The sequence below is a fragment of the Enhydra lutris genome, unplaced genomic scaffold, assembly GCF_002288905.1.
Source record: "Enhydra lutris kenyoni isolate GAN:26980312 unplaced genomic scaffold, ASM228890v2 scaffoldscaffold36, whole genome shotgun sequence".
Taxonomy (NCBI): Eukaryota; Metazoa; Chordata; class Mammalia; order Carnivora; family Mustelidae; genus Enhydra; species Enhydra lutris.
This window is the reverse complement of record NW_019154120.1, coordinates 2,366,656-2,384,304: the sequence shown is the minus strand read 5'-3', so window position 1 is coordinate 2,384,304 and position 17,649 is coordinate 2,366,656. Positions and strand designations below refer to the sequence as shown.

Sequence of the window (17,649 nt, the reverse complement as noted above, 5' to 3'; positions counted from 1 at the left end):
GTCCCTAGGGAAAGGCTTGTAGTTCCATAAGGTGCCGGACACAGAATGAGACAAACAGGGCATTAATTACGACCCCGAAGAGCTAATCTTCCACATGTCTCAACGGGAAACGTTCAAATTTCTTCTAATAACATTTTTAAAAAATAAATAATTGCGCTTCACACTCAGTAGGGAGCCAGAGGGCTGACTCTGTCCTGGGTCTCTGGTGCTATTTCAAAGCGATGTTTTCCCGTTTTGTGTGCACCTGCCAACGTGTGGGCGTGGCCAGGAAGCACCCCAGGGGGACACCACTGGAAGGATGGGCTGGGGTCTGCGCTGGCCACAGAGGCGGGTGGACCACTGAACCCGCGGGAAATCTAAAACCTACCCCCAGGAGTCGCGGGTCCTTCCCAGCACACAGGAGTGTTAACGTGCATTTATGACAGCAGGATTGAAACACCCCACCAGGGTGGTAACTTTTGCTTTCCTGATCTTTTAAATCCATTAAATGGACTTTGGCGTTAACCATTCATGGAATTTTTGCTTTTCAGTGGACTCTAAAGGTCACCAGACCTGACTGTTCTCACCACCGCCGTTCCCACGTCACCGGGGTCCGCAGGGCCCCAGCCCCTGGTCGCCGGGCCAGGCAGCAGCTCCCGGGGACGGAGCGGGGACGGAGCGGAGCCGTCACTCGCATCGACTGAGGAACCACTGGGTAGGAGCATGTCATCGTGTTTTGGGGGTGGTCGGGGTGGTCCACCTGCGTGTTCCGGAGGACGGAGAGTGCGGCAGGCATCGTGGATTCTGGGCATGTGCGCGGCAGATGCTTATCTGACCTCTGAACTGTGGGTCGGGTACTAAGAGGAAAAGTGCAGAATTCAGACGGTTGGGGTGTAGTCAGCATACCTCAGGAAGGGCGTCACCAGAATGAAGGTCACGAAGCAGGAGGCGGTGACATTTCCAAAGGGGCAGCCTCTTCTCCTTTTTGGGAACACTAACCTCTGACAGAAGGAACTCCCCGGAGAGGGTCTGGGACCTGGCGGTGCTGGTGGCCAGCTCCGTCCCCTCGGGTGACTGCTGTATCCCATGCGCTCCTGGGGGGGCTCCAGCACGTCGGCTGGGCACAAGAGCCCCCCCTGGAGCGCCGGCAGCTGGAACGGAGAGGGGCGCAGGCGGCTACAGACCGGAAGTTCCTGCAGCCTGAGTGACACGGGGGAAGCGAGTAACACGCTCTCCCGCCCTGGTCCCCCCTACCAGCAAACCTGGGAGGGGAGCTGGGACTTCCTGGACTGTTGGGGAAAGGGCTGGTTAGTATCTGACAAGCACCTGAAGCCAGGAACCATGGTCAGAAGCTAAAAACCCCAGCAGGGGCCTCTTAGGACCAGCCACGGGCCGTCTTCCATGGCATCCCCCCACCGAGCCCAGGCATGGACTCAGGTGGGTGGCGTTATCCAGGTAGGTGTGTGCACGGCCCTCAGCCCAGAACCCCAGCTCTGGTAATCAGCCGTGCCTGCACCATGACCGCAGATCCACGAGTGCCCCATGACTCAGCACACAGTCCATGGCTGTGAGAAGAAACACACATTCTGGGCATTGCTCGGGGCCAGAGCTGGTGATCACAGGACAGAACAATGTGCCTTCGACTCGGTGCGTCTTTCCACCCACCTCCGGAACAACTCATGCATCCCTGACACCGGGCGTGATGGTTCCTGATGGTCACGCACAGGGAGGAGATGCGTCGGCTCAGGCCGTAGGTTTCTAGGTGGCATGGGGCCAAGAGTCTCGTCTGAGCCTTAACTAAACTAAACCTGTGTTTCTTTCTGAAAACACAGAAAACATCTGAAGCTTGAACTATTGGTCTAAAATATTCAGATTCAAGTCACCAACCCCTATGGGGCCCCACAGGAGACAGCAGATCTCACTGCATCATGGTACTGGGTGACTTCTTTCCAGAACCTTCCAGATTCCAATCAGGGAAAAGCATGGTACCCCGCGTGGTCATCAGCCCATCACAGTCCCGCCAGACACATGGTCAGAGGCTTCCAGTGGGCCCTGCCGCTGCCCCAGGGTGAGCCTGCGCTTCTTGAGAGCCAAGGGAAAGATAAAGAAGGCTGCGAGTGGCCATTATAGTCACAGGAAGGGGCGGGAGACGGGCTCGGGAGAGCAGGTTGTGTGGCCAGGGCGGGAGGTCTGGGGTCAGGAAGCTGACAGCAGCCGACAGGACGGGGTTACCATGGGCTGGGTGCTCTGTCCACATTTCAGAGGATTGCTTCTTTGTCCTCTCCCCGCTCTGCTGAGACACGGCCCTGGCTGTGCTCGTGTTACAGATGGGGAAGCTCGGAGGTCGGGAAAGTCGGGGGACCCTAGGTCACGCACGGCAACCACATGGAAGGCCATGTCCAGAGCTCCAGCTCCGGCTCGGCCGTGAACTGACAGGGCCCCAGACAAAGCATCTCATTTCTAGGAAAGGATTTCTTGAAGCCTGAGTCTTGGGTTTGTTAAGGAAAAGAGCTCCGCCCGAAGGTCAGCAGAGGGCCCCTCGGCCCGCACTTCATGCCTCACAGCCCGGCTCTCCTGGGTCCAAAGATATCGACAACGACTTCACAAAGCCTTCATTCCTCACATCCTTCTGCGTGAAAACCACCGCAGAGCCTCGGTGAATAATGAGGGCTTCCAGGAGTACATCCTGCGACGCAGCCCCTTTTAAATCTGTTACTGAGAAACGGCCTTTAAGTAAGTAAGTAGGTAACAGAGGCCGAGAGTGTGCCGAGCGCGTCGTCTACACTAGGTTGCCAAGAGATTCCGACTTGAACACGAGCTTTCCAGCGGTCTCTGCGCGGCACTGGGTTGCTAAGTGGTATCTTTAGGACTGAAAAAGACCGACTTCCTTTCAGAAGGCAGTGGTTTAGTACCACGAGGCTGAGGCCTTAGGATTTTCTTGCTCCATCAAAACCAAGACTGTCCAGGACGGCCCTTTTACAGGACACCCAGTGCTCACCCCGTGTGTCACTGTATATTATATATTATATAGTGTAACGCATCTCAACCCTTTCTACTCCTTACGAATTACAGCATTTCCTATTTGACCCCCTTGGCAGAATTTACGCGAGGTGTGGTGACATCGAAGGACAGGGCAGAACCAATCTAAAGAAGCAAAAGGGCATGCTGGCATGGGAGAAAACAGGCGTGCGGCGGCAAACCTGGATTCTAGCCGCATCTGCCCTCAGCAGCAAGGCCCTGGACGCGTCAGCTGACGTCTGGGAGCCCCACCTGCTGTCCTGCTGGGGAAGTGAGGGGCCGGGCGGGGGCGGCTCAGGGCCCAACAGCCAGGGACGGCGCTCCGCTTCTGCCAGCGTCTGCTCTGCACACCCAGCATCTTTATGCCTCGAGCGCTCCCCGACAAGGACTGAGCAAAGCCGCCCACGTTGTGTCAGACTGTGACAGCTGGTTTCCCGAAGTCAGAGGCCAAGCCCAGGACAAGATGCTATGAAAACTCACTCCTGGAGTGTCTACTTGGTGCTCAGCGCCAGAAGGAGCGGCAGGAGAGCAGGCGAAGAGAGCTGGACCCTGTCAGGCCCGCAGCGCACAAACACACCCACACGAGTGTGTGCACACTCACGCACGCCCGTGCACACGTGCGCGCTCACTCTCTCCCTCTTCCGAGTTCTGGGATGCTAGGACGGCGTCCACACATGTTCTCCGGCCTGTCCTCCTGCCGGGGGTCCTCAGACCTACTTCTGCCTCAAACCCTTTATAGAATGAGGCCGGGTATGCCCAGGAGAGAAGCCCACACGCGGTCGGAGGCCCATGTCAGGGGGAGCGGGTGTAACGGCCCTACAACGAAAGTGGGGCTTTTGGTTTGCACACTGCTCCGTCCCGAGCACCATGACAGCGACTGGTATGTCGTAGGTGCTCAGGAAATACCCATTAAGTGACTAGGAGAGAACGGAATGAAACCAGGAAGCCATCCCCTCGACCCCAACCAATCACAGGTGCTCACCTGCCCACACACACCCACTCTCGAGCAGCACGTCTGTGCCTGGAGACCCGTCCTTGGTTTGTGGCCGCACACCCAACCAGACCAGCATGTGGTCCGCGGGGAAGCCCAAGGGGTGGGCGTGGCCGGGAGGCCCGGCTGAGCCGGATGGAGCAGCTGAGGTCCACCCAGCCTGGGGCACCGTGAGGAGAGCCAAGGAACCAGGGCCCCAAGGCCCATCTAGGGGTGGAGTCCCTGCAAACACGGAAGCCCTCGTTCAGAAGGAACCCAGGACCCTGCAGACAGGAAGTGTGGGTAGATGGCTGGGGTGCTGAGCACAGAGGGCAGCAGCCAGACTCCCGGCCCCTGCCCTCAGCTCCAGACGGAATCCTGCAACGCCTGCTGGCACGGGGACCAGGAGGCATGGGGGGCGGAGGGTCTGGGTGCCCAGGTCCTGGACGCAGAGCCCGCGGCCAGATCCCCGGGAGCCGCCGCCTGGCCCACACGAGCTGCGCGAAGGGGCCTGGCCAAGGGCAAACCGACTCCTCTGAGGCTGGGAAGGGGATGTAGCGTGGAGTCGGGGACGCTGTCCTTCGGGAGGCGAGGGGGACCCAGCGTCAAGGAAGCACGCCCCTGTGCTCAGCTCACGCATCACCCGTCACAGCAGGTCTGGGTTACAACATGTAGAAACAATGCCCTAGTGGACTCAGGAGCTGGGGGTTTGTGCCTGAATTAATTACCTGTTCAGGGTGCTAATTTGGAGATTACGCTCTAGGAAGCGTTCATCCAAGTGTGGCTAGACACAAACACTGGAAGCCAGGTCGATCCGAGCAGGTCCCGGCTCAGCGGACTGGCCTCCAGGGGGGGCGCAGCCCGGCTCCCTGGGCAGGGGCTCCGTGACCCTCTGTGCGCGAGTCAGGCCCACGGCTGGTGCTGCACTGAGACCTCCACCCGCTGCTTCTCCTTCCTTGCTGAAGCCCTCGGGCACCGCGCGGCCCGGGCTTCGCCTGCTTTGAGGACCGAGTGGACACCTGCTGCTTCCCTCTGCATGCTGTCCCGCCGCCTGCCTCGGCCTCCGGCACACACTACCCAAGGGCCGGGACGGGCCTATGCAGAGACCGCCGGAGCACGCGCCCAGGGAGACGACGGTAAGAAGACGATGTGGAGACCCTGTGGTCTGGAGCCCAGAGCAGCCTCCTTCTGGGCTCCCACCTGACGATGGGTGTCAGGGTCACGAGGTGTCACTCACGGAAGGAGGTCGGGGTGAGCCCTGTGGGCTGACCCCAGGGTACATTCTTCAAATTCCTGTCTGAGCCCAAGTCCTGAAGAAGAGAAGGTCCGTCCCAGAGGCGCAGGCTCTGAGACGGCTGTACCACAGCGGCTCTCACGAGACCGCCGCCTCGGGCCGGCCCTAGCTTCGGGGGCAAATTCAGTTGTTGCTGTTTCTTCCGTTGGTTTGAAATCTTGTAAAGTAAGTAAAAGTAAACAGTAAAAGGTACTTCTCCTACAGCACACTTACTTCGGTGTCGCTGGCCCTGCAGACACGTGCACTTCTACTTACACCTCGTGTCAGCACAGGGACATAATGCAGCTTGAACTGGGACATTTCGCAGCATTTTCAGGAAGTTTTCCTCCAGGTCTGAGCACCGCCACCCCCCCCACAGTCCCCACCACCTGTCTGGAGTGAATGAGGTCGGCTGTCCATATCGGGTCTGAATCCCTCTCTTCTCCAGAGTAAGTGCTGACATACGGAAATCAGGACAGAATGAAAGAATCACCATCTCTCTTCTGGGACGGTGGCCCCTTCCAGGGAGCAGTGCGACATGCCGTAGGGAGGCTGCAGACCTGTCCTGCCTGCGCCAACATCTGACTTCTCCTCTCTCGGTTCCTGGGAAGACAAGTGCGGCGGTGCCCGCACTTCGTGATGCTCCGTCTCAGCCCTTCCAAGGTTATTACATCTTCAGACACCAAAGGAACCAGAATAAAAACAACCAGGGCACCCCCAGTGCACCCCCCGCACACACATGCACACACGCAGACACACACACGTGCACAGACACACACACGCACGCATAGATGCACACGCGTGCGCACAGACGCATGCCACACGTAGATGTAAATGCATGCTGACATGCACACGCACGCACACAGATACACACATGCACGCACATATATGTAAACGCATGCACACACACAGAGAAACCTAGTTTTTAAAATATAAGTATCATATTTATTTTATTAAATTGCTGCTTTAATTTATCTGGTCTTTCAAGGCAACACGGTAAGCTGAACGAATCACGCATGACGTTCTTCTGACGGGGGAAGAACAGACTTGGCGTGTTTGCGTGCCGACGACAGGAACAGCAGAGCTCCGCCAGCTGCGGCGCTACAGATGCGTGCCCCACGCGCTATGCCAGCGACACCGAGGCACGTAAGCCACACTTGCAGTGCCCCAGGATGCACACGTGTGATGGAACATTTAAGCTCCGCGTCAGCAAGATGCTCCGAGCCAGGGATCGGAGGCTCCGCTGCTAAAAGCTGAGCAGGGAAGGAGGGCATCCCGGGCACAGTCCGGGATCGGCAGACGTATAAGGAAGCGGGCCACGGGGCCACGGGGAGTGGTGTGCGGCTGCTGGGGGAGGTTTGAGGCCCGGGGAGTGCCCTGGGTCCAGGACGCCTCTGCACAGCACAACCTCGTCTCCTCCCTCCGCGGAGCAGTCCCGCTCTCCAGGAGCCCCGTGGTGCACCCTCTGTGTGCAGGGCAGGAGCTTTGCGGTGGGAAACCCGTCTGTGTGCTTCCAAGTCCCCTCCTCACACAGAGGAACCCTTGGGGCAAGAGCCGCACCTGTTGTACCGCCACGGGCCTGCGAACCTGGAGCGGGGCGTTCCGCGCACCCCAGTCTGTGGATTTCAAAACTCCTCATGCACAGGCTACGCTTGGGAAGCCCGCGGTGCAGCTCTGTGCCTTCTGCTCCCAAAGCAAGATCAGCAGGAACGTTAGGTTCCGACGACGCAGGAGAACATGGACGGAGAATCTGAGCACCGTCGTCAGAGACGCTCCCGCTTACTCGATGGAAGGACAACGCTGTTCTCTGAGAGCGGAACGCACGACAGACGTGAACGATACCATTGAAAGTTAAACGTGTAGAATGTCGTTGTCCCAGAGTCCCTCCTTCCACCATGAAGTCATTTCATCAGTGAAACACAGGATTTTGTTGACCTTATTCAAACGCATGTCTGTGAGCACGTGTGTGTACATCTGGATAACCTCGTGGAGATGAGACCACCCTCCCACGCACGTCACCCGGCCCCCCTCCCGCGGGTGTCACCCGCCCCTCCTCCACTAGGAGTGGGGGTGCTCGGAGTTTACTTGGGAGCTCATGCACCCGGTCCCCAATACTGTGGCTGGTGTGCTGGAAACAGGGCCTGGGACTGTGCATTTACTAAGAATTCCGGACGCAGTGATGCAGGCGGTAGGCAGACCACCCAAGGGCAAACAGGCGTTGGCCCTGCCCCTCAGCCTCACGAGAAGACACAGAGCCGGGCTGGCCGGCGGTGGCAGACACTTTGGTAGCCTGCCACCATGCCCCTCGTACCCCCATGGCCCCTGTGCCCCCTGCTAGCCATCAGAACAGACCCAGGGAGATGGCTCTCTGTGTGTGTTCTGTCTCTATGTTTCCCACCAGACTCGGGGGAAAGAGCTACAGGGGAGGGAGTCTTCTGTCTGTTTAGGCTGGTGGTTGATGGGGCAGGGCCTCGCATGTCTGCTGCGGGAGCTGTGCTTGTACCTGGCTGCTCGCTCCTGCTGATGGGGCGGCATTGACAGATATCCCTAATGGGAGGGGAGGGCAGGATGTGGCGGGCCGGCACCCTGGGGTGCAGGGTGGTCCCATGTCGCCTGACCCCATGAGGCAGGGACACCACATGTGCAAAGTGACTATCTGGTGGTGGACACGGCTGTCAGGGGCCCTGCCCTTACTTAAAACACTAGGGCAACCATGCTCACGTACCCCTCTGACAAAAATCAAACCCTCACCCTATTTAACTACAATACAGAGGAGTCATTCTCTGAAATGAGAATTTCAGAAAACATCACTGCAGGAAGACACGTCACACCCATAGGGCCCATGTCTCAGCGAGCCCCACTCACAGGAAGTCACTGTCCTGCTGGCTTCCAGCCGGGAGCTCCGGGATGGTGCGGACGGGGAGTCGTGGGGTGGTGGGGACAGGGAGCCATGGGGTGGTGCAGATGGGGAGCCGCGGGGTGGTGGGGACGGGGAGCCAGGTCCCGAAGGGCAGCACAGCTGTGGGCCACGGTTCTGTCCCCCGCGGGCTGCAGGGCGGGACACGGCTCCATGAGCGAGCGTGGGCCCCCAGCAGCAGAGCGCTCAGAGTGCACGCAGTCTCCAAATGTCAAGATGGTCGGCATTGAATGTTGACGGCAGATCAAACCAAAACCCAGCGTCTAAGTACAACCAAGTCATGTCTGTTCACAGAACAAGCGTCGACACTACTCAGTCTGCTACATGGTTTTAAAACCGGGAGACAGAAACCAAACCCAAGCCTTCATTTCTGCATAATCAAAATCCACATGCTGTTAAAAACCACTGCATTTCATAAAATGTCCTAAACTATATTTGTGTTTTTGATTTTGCAATACATATGAAGGAAAAGCACCTCGCCCTGAAGAAAAACAGCCAAGGGGCTCAGAGCAGAAACTCATTTCCTGTAGGAAGGCTGTGGCTTCGCCTCAGAGACACCCCATCACACACCCTCCTTGTCACCACCTACGAGCCACTGACCCCTTTTCAAAGCCGGTGTGAGTACAGAGGTGGGGTGTCCTATCGCCATCAGGAGAGATGTTCTCGAGTTCCTGCAGGTGAAAAGTTGGACTGTTTTCCTATCCAATTCTCTCCAAGAGGAGCTGTTTTGCAAAGGCCCCTGGTTTCTGGGCCCTCCCCAGGTGCTCGTGTGGCCTGCGGGGACAAGGCAAGATCACAGGACTGGGCCTGGGGGCACCAGCCAAGGGTGGCTGGGGAGGGTGAGGGCAGCCCTGTCCTGATCCGGGGCCTCTGACTTGTGAAGGCAAGTTCTGGGGAGCTGTAAGGACCAGAGGTTTGGGACCTGTGTCTGAGACCTTAGATGTGCCACTTGACAGGCGTGCTCGCCCCAGAGAACTCGGGATTCTCTGGGGACGAACCCTGCTGGATTCGATGTGGGGAGAGGGACTGCGGAGAAGGCACATGGCTGGGCTTCCCCACCGGGATGCACAGCCTCCCTCCAGGGCCTTGCGGGCACCATTATTCAGTTGGTCTGTGTCCTTTTAGAAAAGAAATCTGTCTCGGGAGAGGGGCAGATTAACTAAGCCTTTAATGGATTTTATGTATGTCCTAAAAACACACGTATTATGAAAGAACAGGTGTCACATAAAAATCAACTCCTGGGTTGAGAAATTCAGAAGATTAAACCTTATTTAAAATAACACTCGGGGGGCGCCTGGGTGGCCCAGTGGTGTCTGACTCTTGATCTTGGCTCAGGTCTTGATCTCAGGGTTGTGAGTTCAAGTCCGACGGTGGGCTCCATGCTGAGTGTGGGGACTGCTTCATAAAGCAATTAAAAATAAAACAAATAGAATAACATTTGGGAAGCACAGTGGTCGTCCTTTTTGTGCAAAGTGCTGCTTTACCCTTCTGAGGACGAAGGTGTCAAGGAGCAATGTCCCCAAGACCACCCGCATGGACTCCAGATGTGAGCAGGTGTGCGTGTGCGTGTGCAGAATTGTGGGGGGGTGTGCATCAGAGTGTATGTGTGTGTCCATGCTGGCCATGAGCTAGGCCGTCAGACACTGAGAAAGCCTCCCTTCTGCCTCTGTCCTCCTCTGCGCTCTGAGCCCACCTGTCCATGTTCTTTCTCCTCTTTACGTGCCTGTCGGTATATTTTTTACATTCGCCTCTACTGTAAAACTAAACATGAAATTTGTTTAACCACTTACGAATAAAACCTTATTTTCTTCTTTTCTTTTGGAAAACGTTAACCCCTTCACTCTTCAGGAAAGTGAATTAATTTTTAAAAGAAATCAACATCTCCTTGAGAGATGCAGACCTAAAGGAGCCTATTCTAACCCTTGTGAGCGGAAAGACGCAGGATGCGGAGGAGTCGCCACAATTCCAGTAAGACAAACAGTAAGGGGACTCGCTCTAGCCCTTGTGAAGGTTTACTGTGCTGCTGTGGATATCAAGCCGGTGTGGGGCCGGTGGCGGGACAGACACCCAGATGGGTGGAACAGAACCCAGAGCCCAGAACCGGACCCACACGAGTATGCGGAAGTGACTTCTGACAGAGGAGCACGGCGGCTAGACTGAAGAGTGACCTTCTGTTCGACAACAGCCCGGGAGCGACAGACACTCATAGGCAACAGTAAATCAAAGCCAAACGAAAAGCCCTCGACCTACACCTCACATTCGATATACAGATGAACTCAACAATGAACAATAAACAGACTTAGGTGTAAGATGCGAAACGACACTAGGCAGGAAAAAAAAAAACAAAACAGGAGAAAAATCTCCAGGACCTCAGGCTAGGCAGAGCATTCTCACCCTCCCCCACCATTTCAACCCTGAAAAGAAAAAATTAATAACAGATCTCGTCAAGTTGAAAAACTTTCTCTCTACCAACAACCCTGTGGAAAGACGATGAAAGACAACTACCAGAATATAACTGCCAACCACCGAACCACCGTCTAGAACATAGGAAGAACGATCGAGACCAAACGCCCAATTAGAACATGGGCAAGGACACAAACAGGCTGTTCACTGTGAGGGTGCACAGATGGCAGATACACGCAGGGAATCTTCCACGTCATTACCCATGAGGGAGATGCAAATCAAAATCACGATGTCACCACACATCTCATGGTAGAACAGCTAAAATAAAGAGTAGCCGCGGTGCCAACCGCTGTCGGTGTTGTGCACATCCTGGGTCCCTCCCACCTTGCAAAACAGTGCAGCCATTCTAGAAAAGAGGACGGTAGTTTTTTACAAAATGAAACACGTGCTTGCCCTATGACTTAGCAACTGTACTCTTGGGCATTCATTCCCGAAGAAATGAAAGCTGTGCTCACACAAGAACCTGTACAAGGACGTTCAACACAACTGTGTTCACAATAACCCCAAGCTGGCAACGATCCAGTGCCCTTCCAAGAGGGAATGGCTAAAACAGGCAAACAAACAGCCCAGAGTGGTGACGCACACGTCCCACGAAGCGCGGCTCGGGAATGAAAAAGAACATAGACTCAGCTTGAACGGACCTCAGGAGAATGGCGCTTAGTGAAGAAAGCCGGCTGAGAAAGCCTGCGTATTGTAGGCTCCGTTCATACGCATTCTCGAAGTGACGAAATTACAGAAATTGGGGAACAAGATGAGTGGTGCCAAGGGCTCGGGGAGGGGGAGGGGACAGCCTGGGCTGCAGCTGAAAAGGACAGTGTGCACAGCCCACAGGTGGAGCGGTCCCACCAGACTCTTGGTGACCACGTGATCCAACTAATGTTTATAAGTTCAAGTGGCAAGAAAATTGCCGATATCCTCGGCCACCAGGCACTCACTGCCACCGGGGACGCTGGCAGCAAGACCCGACCTTCCCAACCCCCGTGGGGCAAGTCAATGCCAAATCCCAGAGCGAGCACCTTGTCTTACACTGTCTCACCTTCGAGCAGAATCGTGATACATCAGAAAGACTGCCAAAGTGGATTTGAACCAAATAGCTTCGGTTCCACCCTGAGTTCATAAAAGCAGTCATTTCAGAATAGTCAAATCCTTGAGAAATCTTCCTAACCAGCACTGTACTGTCACTTTTAACTGGATTCCTTCCCTTCAGGTTTTTGTTTGTTCCACTTAAAAACATAAATCTGCTACTGGGCCCTTCTCCTTGTGTGGTAGAAACATGTTATTAGGCCGACGGGCCCAGCAGGTCTGCTGGGCCACCCTTGAAGAAGGGCTGCTCTGGTCTGGGCTCCCCAGCTCCAGGCACGAGGCAGTGATGTCCCAGCGGGTCCCACCGCCGCCCACGGGTGGCCTGCCAGTGAGCCTTGATGCCCACTAGCCCCCGACCTGTGGGCCATGGTCTGTAAAATGTCCGGGTCCCTGGTGAGTTACAATCTCAAATAACCAGAGGTATTAGGGTGCTCTGACACCTTGCTTCCTCTGAAAACTTCTTCCAGCTGAGTGTGGGTGTCCCCCCCTAGGTCAGCCAGGGGCCCCCCTGAACCATGTTTAAACCCCTCAGCTCACACCCTAGCCCCCTCACACGTCTGCCACGGCTGCGGAGCTGAATGGCACACTCGTTGTTGATTCTCACGTTGTCGCAATTGGAAAACACAGAACAGGAACCAGAATGCGCCTATTTCCTGCCAGAGACTTACTGAGATCCCCGAAGAAACTTAAACGTTTTGTAAACCTCACTCTGCCTTGCGAAACTGAGGGCGAACTGGGACCTTGAAAGAAACCAGGAGCTGCCACCAAGCATCCCAGGAGACCCAGAGCCAAGGGGCGTCAGCGCAGTGAGGGGAGAACACATCATGGGGGCCACCACCCACCGCGCCGGGCCCAGGCGGAGCGCCCGCCCCCAGGTCACAGGCGCCATGCGCGCAGGTGGCCGCAGGTGGGCCCCGGGGGCTGCCGGTGGGTGCAGGTGGCCTCAGCAAGCGGCTGCAGGCAGCGCGCGCTGGAGCTGGGACAGGCCCGACGAAGGCGGAAGCCAGGCGAGTCTCCAGTCGCCGCCCCCCCTCTCCGTGATCAAAGAGAAACTTGCTTCGTTCCGGGGTGGGGTGCGGGGGCGTCCGCGGGGCTCCGCGCGTGGAACTAGCAAGCACTTAGAACTGGCAGGGACCCCCAGCCTGCCCTTCAGCTCGCCACCAGCACCCGGTCCATGTCGCCAGGAGCGGCCTCTTTTGACCTTCCTCACCTCTCACCCCTAAACCCCACCCCCACCGTCACCTCTAGGCCGCGCGCCCTTCCAGAGACCTGGCCTCGGGGCCTGGCCGGAGGCCACACCTGAAAACCCGTCGGGTTCCAGCGCCCGCCGCCCTAGACCGGCGCCCACATCCGCGCCCACCCACTCGCAGGGAGGCCTCGGGCTGCCACCTGCACCGCTGCCCAGGACAGCCCCGCGCCCCGGGTCCCGCCCAGAGTGCCGGGGGCCCCGCTCCGGGGCGCGCACACCAAGCCCGGGGCCGCCCCGCCCGCCCCCGCCGCGATCACCCACCTCGAGTCCGCCGCTCCGAGGCCGAGGGCGCCGCGGGGTCCCAAGCCGCCTCTCCGCAGCCCGGGCCCCACTCGTGGGGATCCGGCTCCCGGAGCTAGCTGCCGGCGCTGCCTTCCGGGGAGGGAGACGCGGGCCGCCGGGGCCGGAGGCTCGTCCTCGCGGGCGCGCGGCGGTGACTGAGGGCGGCTGCTCCAGGGCCCGGCGCGCACCCCGCCTCCCGCCCCCGCCGCCCGGGCTTCCTGCGAGCCAGGTAAACACGGCTGCGAGCGGAGCCCGCCCACCTGCCGCCCCGCCCCGCGCCGCCTGCCACCCGGACCACCTCGGGGACCGCCTGCGGACACGGAGGGCCACGGACGCGTGGGGACCGGGGCGCAGAGTCGGCGCCAGCGGGGCGAGGCCGCATTTGGCCGCCCAGAACCCCTGCTCTCTGAACCTTTCCTGGGCCTTAACCTCTGAAACTACCCCCACCCGCCATCGCCGGAAGGGACCTGAGATAACGTCTCCTCCACACTCCAGTCCCTTTTCACAGCACCGGGACTCGGGTCCAGAGCTCGGCTGCTGGCCTGAATCCACCCCATCCCCGGTTCAGTGCCGGGGTTAGCGCTCCCGTGGCCTCCAAGCCTGGCCTTTGGGAACCCCAGGTGATGAACTTTGCATGGATCCTGGCACCGGAACAGGTTCCGCGGAGGAGGCAGGCAAAGGGCACACACAGAGCAGACCAGAAAATGCCCAGGGAGGAGGGCGAGCCCTGGGTCCTGCCCCACTCAAGCTTCTGTTGGCTTGTGGGCAGTGTCATCCTCCCCATGCAAAGGAAGCCTGCGGTCTGGACATTAGTCACCTGGACACATGGATTTGGTGGTCGGGTGGACTTTTCCCTGTATTCTTGGCCTCCTCCCGGCAGTGGGAAAGTAGAAGGGAGGAGGGAGAGCCAAGATGCTGGTGTCCTTCCTGATTCAGATTCCCGGTCAGTGAACCAAATCTGATTACCCCGAGCCCGCGGGGACGTGATCGTGTATGTTAGGAGAAGGGGGATGTCCGGTGCTTGGCAAGAGGCAGGGGCCCCTTATCCCCTGGGCCAGCCGTCTGTGGCTTCAGGGCTGCCCGCCCAACCGGCTGTCCTCATGTTCCCCAGGGATCTAGCAGCCACACTCAGATGCGGACGATTCTACGAGAAATCCGTCCTCGGCAACCGAAGTGTTGAACCTGATGCCTTCCTCAGGAGAGTCAGGTGAGAGGAGAGAACATGATGTTCCCCACCTTGCATGGGGGCCGGCAGGGGCCGTAGAAAGGGGATGCTGGTTGTGCCCAACTTCCTACTTTTTCTGCCTGTTTCAGAAATGGATAAACAGGGTGGGAATAAGGGAGTCAGACACACAGTACGGGCGCACACGGCAGTGAATCAAACCCGGGAGGCTCCTGGCTCCCTGCTCCCTGCCTCAAACCACTCATCACAGCTCTCACTGCCCACCCCCCCGCCCCAGACTTCTTAAAGGTCAGTCCAGGGCCATCCAGAAACTGGGCTTCTTCTGGGTGCCTGTTTCAGCAACACAAAGACCTTCTCCCCCCCACAGATGTCTCTTTGCTTCTTCCTGGGGTGAGTTGGCCGTGGAGGGCCTGGGGTCCCCTGACTGAAGACTTGAGTGAAGGCTGGGCAGTGGAGAGCCCCACAGGTCATGCGGAAACAGCGTCCTTCACCTTCCGCTCCACGCTGCATCTGCTGATTTCCAGTGCTTTATAGAAAATTCACATACGCCAACTGTCGTCCCTGCAAATGTCAGGTTTGCCAGTTACAATTCTTTTTAAAGTATTTATAAAATCCTGCTGTGCCTGTTGTGTGGGGATACAGTGTCCCCAGACTCGTGTTCGGGGATCCGTCGAACAACGTACGTGCCAGGAAGACTGTTGAGTAGAACAACGGATTGGCGTTTGGAAGACCCAGTCCTGGGGTCGTCCCCTCCCTCTGGAGGTGGAGGCGGGGGCCGGTATCTCGCTTTACCTGGAGACAGCCACACACCTTAACAAAATACAGAGGTTCATTTTGCTGAATACACTTGAAAGGGGTCTTTGGACAAGGGAGGGGGAAATGAGCCATGCCTCACGGCCTCTTTGACATTTCCAAGATCAAGATTTCGATTCCCTCTGACCGGCGCGGGCCGCAGATGGTGAGGGCGGCCCCCACCGCTCTGCAGGGGGCAAGCCGCACGTCCGGCTGAGTGTGGGACACACTCAGTGACTGTTGTTCTGTGGAGATAACTACAGCTGACCCAAGCAAAAGGAAGTAAACACATAAATCTTAATAATTGTCAGGAGACTGGACTGCATGCCTTTTTGAGTTTGCTTTGTTTTCCTCATCAACAGACTTAACTTTGTAATTATATTTTGGCTGGACAAGGACTGAACTTCATTTTCATCGTGGTTTGTAATGAACAATTTGCTGGTGATATTCGCAAAGCCGATAATTTACCAGAATAGGGTTGAAGGTTGACTGTTTCACCATAAATTCCCATTGGTACGTGGATAGACTCTGCTCAGGTCACAAGTACCAGTAGGCGAGGGGCGTGAACTCCAAAAGGGCAATTAAAATAACTCATGTGGACAAGGAAACACTTGAGAGCTCTAGACCACAGCCACACACGCAACAGCCCCACACGGCACCCCTAGACTCCCTCCCCAACTGTGGCTGTCCCCGCAGCACCCCCTCCCCCAGCTCACGCAGCCCGTGTGCAGAGTCACGGCCGCATGGGCACCTGGAGTGGCCAGAGAGGACCTGGGGTCTCTCTGCGCGCTCCCCAGCATGTGCGGCCTGGTGAAGGGGTCAGGCAGGCGGCCCCCCCCAGCAAGCCCGGAGGCATAAAGGGCTGAGGGACCACGGGGTTTGGGGAACCGGCTGGTGAAGAAGAGAGAGACAGAGCCAGCAGCAAGGCAGAAGCAGTGGGGTGAACACCCCCATCCCACCCCAGAGATACGGGGTTTCCCAAGCTAGCAGAGGGCTGGTGGCCCGGGAAGCTTCAGGGCGGTAGTCTCCGCCACTCGGGAGGTTGGGTCAGTGGCGGAGACTAGCATGGACAGAGCCCTCCATAGACCATGGCAGTAATACTTAGCAGATCCTGCTTGGGCCTTTGCCAATTCCAGCAATAAGGGCTTTCCATGCATCCCCGAGTCCTCAAGGCGGCTGTGGGGTGAGATCTGCTTCCTGTGTCCCACAGGGTCTGGGGCTGCTCGAGGGCACAATGGGAGCAGACATCTCGGGGCCCGCATCTCGGTCACGACTGCATTGCAAGCATGTGGACGGCACCTGGCACCGTAGGCCCACGAGAGATACTCGCTGTGTTTATGGAAAGGGCCAGAGTCAGAATTTGGTGGCAGACCCACACCAGTCCCTCCGTGGAGGGCAGACGGAAGGCAGAGCCCATTGGGACAGGCAGGGCAGGGAGAGACGCTGAGGGAGAGGGAGGGGTCTCACTGATAGGCTGGCTTCTGCCCGGGTGGTCTGAGGAGGGAGGGAGAGATAAGGGTCTTTAAGGGCAGGTGGGATGCCCAGATAACATGCTCGGTTAGCAGCCAGCTGCGGGTAGGGTGTTTCCGTCAGCGGGCGGACTCCTCCTCGCACAGCCCCTCCCCGTGGGCCCCGCTCAAGGACGGCCTCCACAGTGCAAGGTCTGGCGGGCAGGCGTGCGTCTCTTCCGTGTCCCCGTTGTCCCAGCGACTACCCCACAGCTCTGTGCGCCGGCCCTCCCCCGACGGAAGCATCACGGGCAGATGGAGGGCTGCGTAAGCAGCTACCCGAGGAAGATAAGGACCTGACCCTTGTGAAGAGGAGTCCAGGGAAAGAACAACACCGGGAAGGGGGGTCGCAAATGCCCACGGAGGCCGTGGAGCTGTCTTGGTGGTGGGGGTGGAGGAGCGCGTATCAGGAAATGGGGATGGGAAGTGTAAAGGTCCTGGAGTGGTTGGAGTTAAGTGGTCAAGGAATCCCAGGAGCCCACTGTGGCGGGGGGAGAGAGAAGTGGAGGGAGTCTGTTAGGAAAAGAGATGGGAGGTCGAGCCTGTGGACATTCCGCCGAGGGCCTGAGCTGCCGGAGGAGCGACTTTGCCGAGGACAAGGGAGGGGTCCGGAGCACCCCCGGATGCACCCCTCTGGTGTCTGAGCGGACACTGAGTGGGTGTGTTTAATGGGGCGGGGTCTGGGTGGGAGCTTGGAGGAGTCATTTGCAGAAGCTCCGCCTGGTATCATAGACGGGGCAGGTGGGAGGAGGAGCCAGCCAAGGACTCTTGGGAGGAGGCCCACCTGCGGTGGGGACTCCAGGGACCCGGGCAGGACTTGGGTCACCTTCACCAAGACTGAGGTGACATCCCGGCAGGAGTTGGGGGCAGTCTGAGACAGTGCCTGCCCACTCTCCTTTCTGGGAGTTCGCTAACGGGGGGGGGGGGGGGGG

The 17,649-nt window shown here is 57.9% G+C and overlaps 1 protein-coding gene across 4 annotated transcripts in view; it reads right to left on the bottom strand.

Moving 5' to 3' along the window:
• The window catches only part of LOC111154230 (myelin basic protein), a 108,868-nt gene extending 95,595 nt beyond the window's left edge, over positions 1-13,273 (bottom strand). For all 4 annotated transcript variants that reach the window (XM_022513704.1, XM_022513705.1, XM_022513707.1 and 1 more), the window contains exon 1: positions 13,214-13,273. The gene's annotated coding sequence lies outside the window, so the exon portion shown is untranslated. The remainder of the gene's footprint in view (positions 1-13,213) is intronic.
• Positions 13,274-17,649: the final 4,376 nt, after the last annotated feature.